General features: G+C 35.9%; 1 long non-coding RNA gene across 1 annotated transcript; it reads left to right on the top strand.

The window, feature by feature from the left end:
- The first annotated feature begins 4,586 nt into the window (after positions 1 to 4,586).
- On the top strand, positions 4,587 to 9,773 carry LOC114152548 (uncharacterized). Its single transcript, XR_003597142.1, has 3 exons — positions 4,587 to 4,830; positions 8,441 to 8,562; positions 8,697 to 9,773. It is a non-coding gene; the product is annotated as an uncharacterized LOC114152548 (long non-coding RNA).
- The last annotated feature ends 1,160 nt before the right edge of the window (positions 9,774 to 10,933 follow it).

The following is a 10,933-nucleotide window of genomic DNA, read 5'->3' on the forward strand; positions in this document are numbered from 1 at the left end:
AAAAATAATAATGGAAAACTGGCTTAAAAACGGGTTACTGAAAAGAAAAGCTGCAGATACCAGTGGAAAGACAACAACTCCTGGAATATTATATGATCAGAGGAAGCTTTAACACAGCTGAGGAAGCACTCAGATATAAAAACTCAGTTATATCTGCTGAGTGTTGATGCGTCGTTCACTAGCGATTGGATTCCTTTGAACAGTTAGCGGTAGGAATTGCTCCAGTTAGTCAGAACTGTTCTTTATTTTTTATGATTTTTATAAATGATCCTCTGCTTTCAGGTCAACAGCTATTGTTATTTTTATTTAATTAAAAAATATTTAATTAAATAAATACAATGAATAAATACAATTGATAAAAATGGGCTAATTATTTTCCTATTTAATGGTAGAGAAATTGATTTTTTGTTTCTGCTAAAGCGATTCAAGTCTATTTCTCCTTAATTGGGCTTGTAATCACAAATAGCCCTAAATGTTATTAATGCACATAATGCTTGGTAGTAAAGAACAACTTCTTTTTTATTTCCATGTGTTTGACATTATTGGAAAGCTTAGACACTTTCAGAATCTCTAAATAACTCAAAATGCTGAAGCAGACCTGTTAGTGGCTTTGTCGTGGCCAGTCAGATTTACCACAGCACCACTCTTCTCATTAGAATGACCAAAGAAAACAGTGCATGAGTTAAGAGATTAATATTTTCATTTCAGGTTGCATCATATATTAAGATGCAGAGGCAATTTCAGGTTAGGTTTGGAGGTTTTGTTAAATGGGTTTAGTGGTCCTCAACCTGAAAAAGTTTGAGAAACACTGCCCTACAGCATTCAGGGTGAATGCTGTAAAAATCAAGCTGGTTAGCGGGTTGCTAATATGTAAACAAATTGCGGTTCCGGTTTGCAGTGCAAGTCGCACCCATAAATCACGCATAACCTCATGGGGGCTAGAAATAAGGTGGATATGGCTCCCCTGCTACTCAGAAACAACTAGGGCAGGGGCGTCAAACTCCAGTTTGAGGGCCACTGCAGGACCTGCAGTTTTTAGATGTGCCACAGGTACACTGGAATGAAATGGCTTAATTACCTCCTTCTTGTGTAGATAGTTCTCAAGAGCCTTGCTAATGACCTAATTATTCTATTCAGGTGTGGGGCTGCAGAGTCACATCTAAAAGTTGCAGGGCAGTGGCCCTCCAGTTTGACACCTGTGAACTACGGTTATTTACAGCGTAAAGCTAGTGTAAAACACTTGTACAGTCATTTACAGATGTTACGCTGTTACAGCTTCAACATAAGTCCTTCTCCTGTCTCTGGTTGGTTGTTCAAAGCATTAACAGCCCATGCACCACTGCTATTTAAAATTGCTTGTTTAGAATCAGTTAACACAAAAATAAGGCGACGCACACGTCTACTTTCTGACAGCTTAGAGCAAATATTTAAATTAGCTAATAAACCACTGCTAGTGTTCAGGTGATCATTTCTTAATGATCACCTGGCTTGTTGATCAGGCTTGTTGTTTGACAAAAACAACAAGCCTGAAGATAAAAAACAAAACTGTAACTAACTGAATGTTCTGTTTGGCGTTTTTACATATTTTTTGTGTGGGAAATGTTTTTGTGTTTTTTGTGTTAATTCAGCCACACAGGCGCACTATTCTTTTTCACTGCATTTCTAAGACTACCAGCACAAGTTCGACCTCTGTTGAACTTGTGCTCGACAGAAGTACTCGGATGACTCTCCAATTGTTGGACGTATCAGAGATGGACGAGTCTTCAGATTTGCTGTAATTCAAATCGCTACACAAGATCTTTCACCATCATCATAACCCTTTGAAGGATTGAATTAATGAGTTACATTTAATTTCTCTTTGGGATTAATAAATTATTTTTTTAATTTGAAGTTGAATGGTTTATATAGAAGTAAAAAACCAAAACCAATTCAGGTGTCTCCTATAGGAGACACCTGAATTGTGTCTCCTATATGAGACACCTGGGTTCTTTCCTGCTACACTTCAGCAAATAGTCACCTGACAATTACATAAGACACAAGTTCCAGAAGTTCATCCATCCTTGGTACCAGATACTGGTTTATCTGGTTTATCTGGTGCCAATCTCCAGTAGCGTGGGCAAGAAGTATATTAGACACCATAGCTAAGTTGGTAAGGGTTTGGACTTATGTCACTCTTTTTTGTATAGCTGTAATACAGACAGCCACATTCTCAGCTCTTGGGAGTTTCAGTATTCATTTATAGACAGTATCTCTATTAGTTGGACCTGAGTTTTTTGACTCATTATGAAGATAGAAAAAGGGTGTACAGTTCACTGCAACTGTTAGCAGTTCAGACCAGTCAGTTTCTTTACATGGTCAATTATCCCCAAACATGACCTTATTAAGAGACAAACCAAAGAGCAAACAGAGAGAGTTAGAGCAAGTCCCATCAGGCCCCTTATATGGCATTAGCACGGAGATACTAAAGCAAACACAACAGAAAATAAGAGTCAAAAGAGAAATAAGATAAAGACATTAAGTTTGTGGTAAGTACCTGTAAACCCCTCTTGAGGAAAGAGGATGTTTATAACTTAGTGCAAACTGAAAATCCTCCATTAGTGTGGGCCTCTCTTTTAAAAAACATACAACATGTGTTAGCACATATTCTACCTTTAAGGAATGAAGGAGTAATGAGTCAGCCTGCTCTGATTGTTGAGAACAAGATAGTTTAATGTCCTTGACAGCTAATATAGTATCTATTGTTTTAGAAGCTGCAGTGTTTTATACACATGACGTTAGTAAAGACAATGATGTGCTTGCTGTGTAAGAAATGTTAAATAGTAAATAGGAAATGTCCTTCTGACAGGGCTTGTCCTATTTTGGTTTGTCACTTGTTAAATTTCTGCTTGTGTTTAAACAGTTTTGTGCTAACTGAATTTAGTTGAGTCTGCCAACTGAACAGACTCAACTGTATGTGTTATGGAAAATGCATACATTGCTATACTGCTTTTTATTGGAACTTTACTTCAATAGTTTTTACTTAAGTAAAAGTACAAAGGAGGACACCCAAGAAATGACTGAAGAGTATTTGGGGGGAAAAGCTACTCTGGTACTGAATAATTGTGTAATCTTAACATCTGATTTAACATTTAGAAAACAATTTAGTCAGACAGACAAAGTTATATGCAACTTCTGGTATTTGAAAACATAACTAAAATAAAACAAATATGCAAATAAAAACCAATAACTAATCCAGTCAGAAGAAACATTACATTTTAAGAAATATTTTTATTTAAATATTGTATTGGCACTTGCCCTCTAGATCATGCTCAGCAAATAGAAAATAACCCTAGGACAAAGAAGCGTTTCTATTATTATTATTATTATTATTATTATTATTATTATTATTATTATTTTATTACATCTATTTCTGAAAGGGAAAATGGATGGAAGTGGGAAGTGGGTTCCTGAGAAGTGCTGATGACTGTCTCCAGAGAGGCATTTCAGGCAAGAGGCGGAGTCACCCTGAACAGGTTGCTAGTCCATTGGACAAACAACCATGCATACACACTCACACCTAGGGAGAATTTAGAGAGACCAATAAACAGTCATGTTTTTGAACTGTGGGAGGCAGCTAGAGTACACGGAGAGAACCCACGCATGCACAGGAAGAACATGTAAACTCCATGCAGAAAAACCCAGGACCTTCTTGCTGCCAGGCAACAGTGCTACCAACTGCACCACTGTGCAGCCCTATTATTATTATTATTATTATTATTATTATTAATAATAATAATATTAATATTATTATTAATAGTATATTAATAATATAATATAATAATAATAATAATTATTATTATTATTATTATTATTATTATTATTATTAATAATAATAATAATAATAATAATTAACTAACCAGAAGTCTCATTTTAACAAATTGCATGTGGGTCCATTTCTGGTAAATATTTTGCTAAAACATGTAATTTCTTTATTCAATGAAGTTTGTTGAATAGCCACAAATTTGCTTAATTTCCTTCTGAACACAATTACTCAAGCATAAGCTTGTTGCAGCAAAACTACTGCAAACTTAAAAATTATTATTATTTAATATTATTAAAACTCAAGAAAATCTAATTGATCACTATCACCTCTGCTTTTGCACAAACCTGCAGTTTCTTTTAGATAAAGATTAATCATCAACTAGAAGGGGCAGAAATTTGTCAATTTTGGTCAAGCTGATGTCCTTACAATAAAATCCTAATTTCTAACACACCCCTTTCTTCACAATTTTTGCCCTTCTATTTCACTTCCTTTCCCAAAGTCTCTCTTTATGCTCTTTTTATTTCATTAGTTTTTTTTCTCCCATTTTAGACATACGACATTTACAAATAATAATTTATTCCATCTTTAGTTTCTTTGCAATGTTCTTATGTTTCCATGAAAAATGCTACATTCACAGTGGCAACTTCTGTAACATCAGCTTGACAGTCAAATCTAGAGGAGGCCTTTTCTGTTCTAAATCCCACCCTTTAGCATCCATACAAGGAGATGGTGGAATGCTTTGGACTGGGGGTCCAGCTGCTCCATAAAAGAGGCACGTGCAAAGATCAGAAAGCAGCAGCCTGGTGAGAAATCCTCTGATTGCACCTCTGTTTGGTCTTAAACTTCAGATTTATAAAATCTGTTATTTATTTAATCACCTCATACTTTCAGGTACATCTGCTAAAACATATAATGGTTGTTTTCAACTGAAAGACTGGAAGAAAGTGCACATCGCATCAGCCTCTTTTTGCCGGTTTCAAAGGAAAACATCCAGCGGCACCTCTGCTGACCTGCAGCAAAATATTCAGGTATGACCACAGCAATTTCTCCAGAAATAAAATCAGTAAGTCAGCTTTTCAGTTTTAAGCTTAAACTACATTAAATTACGTTCTTACAGAAATAGGTAGCCTTTGTGGTTGGGGGCGGGGGGGGCAATAAATGATCTAGATAGATCTAGTCGGCATGATTATGTGTTGAATCCTGGAGTGAGAGATGAAAAAGCTCTCTACACTGTCAGATTCCGCTGACCCAATATAAGAATTGCTGCTTCCCCGTGTACACAGGATTTGTTTTGCTATTTTCCACAGACTGAGTCCTTTGTGCAATTTAAAGATACAGTAAACAATATGTCAAGTATATTGTGGAGATACAATACTGTATGTGTTCCAGTACACAGACACACACACATGTGAGCTATGTACATGAAGGAGGGTTGTGCACATGTGTACATAGCCCTCAATTGTCTCCAATTAGTACAGCTAGAGTCCTCCATAGAGAACTCCAACACTTGCTTCTTTGCACTTGTTACCTGTAAGGAGTTTGAAGGTCTTGCACTAAATGTAGCAAAACAAGCCAAGCGAAATGATCCAAAATGCCAACATGCAGTGACTGGCTGCTGCCAGGAAGACACAGGAAGATGCAATTTTATATTTTGTAGATTTGTTCTAAAGAAGTATGTTTTTTTTTTTAACAGTGTTGATTTTAAGATTTTATTTTTCTTTCTAAAGAAAAATAAAATAATAAAAATATTAAATAATAAAATTAAAATCAATAAAAAGTGTTGATTTTAAGATTTTATTTTTCCTTTCAAAAAATAACATTTTAAAATCAACACTGAGTCAACTTTGTATTTCTGAGCTACTCACACCTTACACCTTCCTGCAACTGGTCAGATGATCTATGTCCAGATCAAGATTGAAAACTGAAGGTTATTGTGCTGTTCTGGTCAGGATCTTATGGAATGATCTGAACTTATCATTAAACAAGTCTCTTCAATTGTCTTCTTCTAAGTCTCTTTTAAGCAAATTTCACAAATAAAAATAAGCTTTTTCCTATTAAGCAAATTTTAGCAAAAGATTGGCTTTCAAGACTATTTTACATATGGTATGCATTTTGAGTTTATACTATTACACTGTTTAGCTCAGATTTTTGAAGGTGCTATACAAATACAATTTTATTTTGTTTTATTTAATTTATAAAAGTATTAATTTATCAGTTACTCAGTATTTAAGTAGCCTTTTTATATAGTTTTTTTTCTTCCAAAAAACAAAAGAGTTATTTCTTGGATGGATGCTTTTTACCTGGGTAAAAATATGCTGAAGTTGCTTGAGTACAATTTGTTTGGATATGCTATCCCCCTCTGCCTGTCACTCAAATAACATTTTTGCTGAATTTACTGATTGTTGACACTGATCTCAAATTGTAATGTAGGACCATTTCATGCCACATCAAAAGCTTTGCTTGGTGTGTGCTCTCCAATGCATTTGAAATCATAAGTTATGTAGGAGTGACTGTGGCTCATTGGGTAGCATAGATGTCTTATGATAAGAAGGTTGTAGATTTATTTCCAGCTTAACCCCAAGTTAAGCTGAGTGTTTGTGAGTGTGGTCAAAATGACTGGAAAGTGCTATGTAAGTCCAAGTCTATTGACATTCCCTTTCTTTATAAGTAGGGTCTCTTTTATGGACTGCTCATTAATGGATCCATCAGAATCCACCATATTTTATGATCATTTTAGGATTTTTATTTTTAAAAACAGGGCATTTTTCATTGTGTTATGCATGTTCTGGATATTTTCCTGCTCCAACATAACTGAGTTTAACATCCAGAGGTTGATTCAAATGTGCAGAACCAGGGGAAACATAAAACACACAGGGCACCTTTTGAGGGTTTAAGTAGGTGAGCTCTCATCACCAACTTAACCAGACAGAAGCTGTAATAGTGTATTTGAAAATACTCTGTAGATGACAGAGAGGAAAGGAAGTGCTGTATTTATTTACTGAAATCCTGAAGGGTACTGTCTAAAGGCTTTCCCATAACCCTCGACATTGTTTCCCCAGTGGGATTAAGAAACTATCATTCCCAGGATAATTTTCACATGGAGGGGGAAGGGCAAGTACAGAGCAGAAGACACTGGAATGAGAAAGGTTAATACAAACTGACTCCAGTAAAACTCAACTTATGCAAAAGTTTGTTTTAAAACTTTCTGTATGTTTGTGTATGAGTTGTCTGCGACATTCTAGGCTATGCCATTTTTGTGACTAAATCCAAACAGCTTCCTTCCAGTGAAACACCAGTAGAAACCAGCAACAGTTAAGATTATTTATAAGATATAAATCCAGTAGAGTGTTGATTGATACATTATCACTGAAATCAATACAGGTTTATCTTCCTCTTCTCATCTCTATTTATGGTTTAAAACAGATTAACAACAACTAAATCTGATTTCTACACACCTGCCAAATTGTTCTTTATCTGTGTGTATGTGAATCAAAGGGAAAAGAGAGAAATGAGCTGAAGCAAGGTGACTGACAAAACATAGAACAGTGTGCTTCCTGCATGTGATTTAAAGAACAAGAAGGAATGAGAAGGCTGACCATATTAGGCAATGTTTGGATTTGCAGGAGAGATGGCTCTGACTCTTATCACAGTCTGCATAAACACACACCATTCCCAACTGAGGCCAAAAAAGGAGAGACTGAAATCAATCTGATCTTATCCTCCCAGTCTTTCCTCCTGAAAATGCTTTTGTAGATCCTTTCTTCTCATATATTCATAGTCTGTTTGGTGATTCAACATTAACTATGCATGCTGTACTTTTCTTGTGTACAACCTGAAGAAGGACTAACTGATCTGCCAGCTATGGTGCAGATTGTGGTTGAAGAAAAATTTTTCTTAACAAAAAAAGAAAACCAACAGAGAGGAATATTACAGTTACTGTATCTGTTTGTATGTGAATTGTGAATTGTGTATGTGTGTAAATGGCTATATAAGCCATTTAGAGGAACAAAAATCTTTATCACATGAAAAGCCAGACTGGAACAAACAAGCGGAGAATCCTGCTTCAATTAACTATTTAACTAAATGTTAGTTGAAACAAAAGCAACTTGGAACATACATTGCATAGACATAGCATTGTGTTTTTTTTATTTCCCAGACAGATCTGTGGGGTCTGTCCATTGAACTTCTTTCTTCTTAATATGGCCTTATTTAGCCCATAGCAGATGGAAAAAGACTATGGAAGATAAAGGCTTCCTAAGCTGCCTGAACAACATGTCCAGTCTGTGACTTGAAAAGGGAATGTATGTAGTTAGTTGTGGGGAGGAGGGCGGGGGCTGGCTGTTAGTGGAAGCAATCACAGTCTGGAAGAGCAAATGTTTATCGTATGCTGCGATCCCTTTTCCAAGGTCCTCAAAATGCAAAAACTACCATATAAGGACAGAAAGAATTTCTACCAAAGAAGAGTAAGAAAAATCCAGTATGAATTCTTTCTCATTTAGTAACTTCTTTTCTCAAGTTTGCTGATGTAATTCCCTGCTTTGTGAATGTCAGAGCTGGGCCATAAAGGCCACTTAGAGGAACAAAAATCTTTTTCATATGAAAAGTCAGCAAACTCCTTCCTGCTTTGTTTTTTCTAAGGTGTTATACTAAGATGGGGATTGCTTCAGCAGCCTAAGGCGACAGGAAGATATAGCAGCTGTTCAGAGGACAACATGAGGGATTCACGTTTGTACAAAAATGGAGCTCTTCCGATAGAGAAGGTAATATTTTTAAAGTATTGTTATTTGACTTTGATTAGGATAAAATAGGTATTTAAGTGTAAGAGCACACTTCCTGCTCCAACTTGAAACATACATGAGAGAAAGTTTACTTACTGTTTTCTGCTTACTTATAGAAAGAAGAATCTGTATTCTTGGTGGCTTTTGATGATAAGCCAAACATTATCTGCTTCCTATTGTGTACTTCCAAAGTGTGTACCTCCATCATCAGACAGCTGTGGTCTACAAGGGAGAAACAGCAACATGGGAAGTCATGTAGGTCCCCTGGAAATTAAGCTAATCTCTATGGTCTCTTCACACATTTCAATTCAACTCAATTCAAAAATACTTTTTTGATTCCAAAGGGAAATTAAATATTAAATTTAATTATATAATTTAATTTATTAATGTAGTAATTCATATATCACTGCACTGTTTTCATTTTTAACACATTAATGACAGATTTTTTTTAGTCTTTTAAACAAACGTTTATACAATTAAGTCCTGAAATAAATGTGCTGCATCAGTTGACTTACTGCTTATCCCTGTGGCCCATGGTGCAGTGCTGCATCTCTGGTCAGTTGGTAGTCTGAGATGAAGCACTGTAGCTCGGGACGGAGGACAGACAGAGCTGTTGAGGTATGTCCGTAACAAGGAAGAAGCATCTATCAAGATTGGCGGAACTATGAGATGTTTCTCTAGAGAAGAAAGGAGAACGTGAAGCTGGCATCCATGGAGTTATAAAGGATATTCTGTCTACCATTCTGTAATTTTTTCTGTTTTGTATTGCTCCTTTCTTATTTTATGAACTCCAGCTGAGTTCATAAAATAAGAACTCAGCTTTTATTTATTTATTTTTTTCCAAAAGTAGAATTTTGAACAGTCACTCTTTTCAGTTAGTTTTTCCTTTACCCTTTTCTCTGGGGTCCAGTTTTCCCAGGAATCCCTTCACTCACGAGAAAGGGGGATTCCTGGAAATACTGATCTTGGGGGCGAGGCTTCTCACCAAGTCCAGTATGACATTAATAGAGTAGAAGGAATTAATATGTGTGTGCTCTTCAGCTGAAATCCTAAAAAAAAGAGTTGACAGCTGTGAGATATCTTAAAAAAGACAAAGTGATTTACGCTCCTCATGTTTTACTTGCATATCATTTCAAATTGTATATCTAATGTATTTGGTTGTCTGACAGAATAAAGAAAACAGTTAAAAATAATGTATATTTTTCTCTGTTTACTCATAACCATTTTTTCCAAAAGGAAAACATAAAATCATGTATGACAGGAAATCAAATACCCATAACATGCAAAAAAAAAAATGTGATAAAACCTGATTTGTCATGGACCATTTGTACATTAAACTTATTTTCATATTAGATTCCGAACATGCATTACCTCAATAATGCAGAATTTCAGTGGCAAAAACAAATTTGTGAATTTATTCTGCAAATGAGATCACATATGTAATATGTAATTACATATGTAATACAGTGGCCCTGAGATGCAAACCACTTCAGCAAATTGAAAGCACAAATACAAATTACAAAAACACAACAACATAAATACTACAACATTAATAAAGCACAATTACAACTTACAAAAATGCTACAACATTAACAAAATGGAAAGGGTATGTCCCAAATGGAGACCTGAGAGATCGCTGATTGGACGACAGTGCTTTTGAACCGGAAATTATCGCTTGAGCGGGTCAGCCCGTTGTTGCCATACGCTATAGACCATATAAACCATATTGAAAAGGGCTCTGGGAAGATGGCGGACAGGGTAGTCAAGTTTCTCTGAGCTCCCTAAGAGGTCCCATCTCTAAATTAAATTATGTAGTAAACTACTAGTAAATATCGGTAATATCAGTACTCAGCTTGTATGAAGTATGAAGAAAAGCAACAAGTTTATGCCACCTGCAGTCAAGACCCTGCTTTCTAAAAACTCTGTATTTGATCAGGACTATTCTGTGCCAATGGAGTCAGCTGTAGCTAGCAAAAGGGAAAGGGTAGCCAGTACCCTAGTAAAAAAGAACTAAAGGTATGTCCCAGGAACAAATGAACACTGAGGCTATTTTGAGTGCTGAGTTCCTTAGAACAGAAAGTAGATGACTGCATGGAAGAAGTTGGCATGCAAATGAAGCAGCACAGTGGTATGTTTGCAGCTATTGCTAAATTGATTCAGCTAAACTCAGAAGAACTAAAAGATTGCAAAAAGAAAATAATAGAATTGGAGAAACAAGTGGATACACTCTCCAAAGAGAACATGCAGTTGAAAGAAGGTGTCCTGAACAGTGAAAGATATAAAAGACGGTGGTGCCTCCGCATCAAAGGAAAAACGGAAAAGTCTAGTGAGAACATCCATGATGACGTGGTGG

Source organism: Xiphophorus couchianus, chromosome 11, assembly GCF_001444195.1.
Source record: "Xiphophorus couchianus chromosome 11, X_couchianus-1.0, whole genome shotgun sequence".
NCBI lineage: Eukaryota > Metazoa > Chordata > Actinopteri > Cyprinodontiformes > Poeciliidae > Xiphophorus > Xiphophorus couchianus.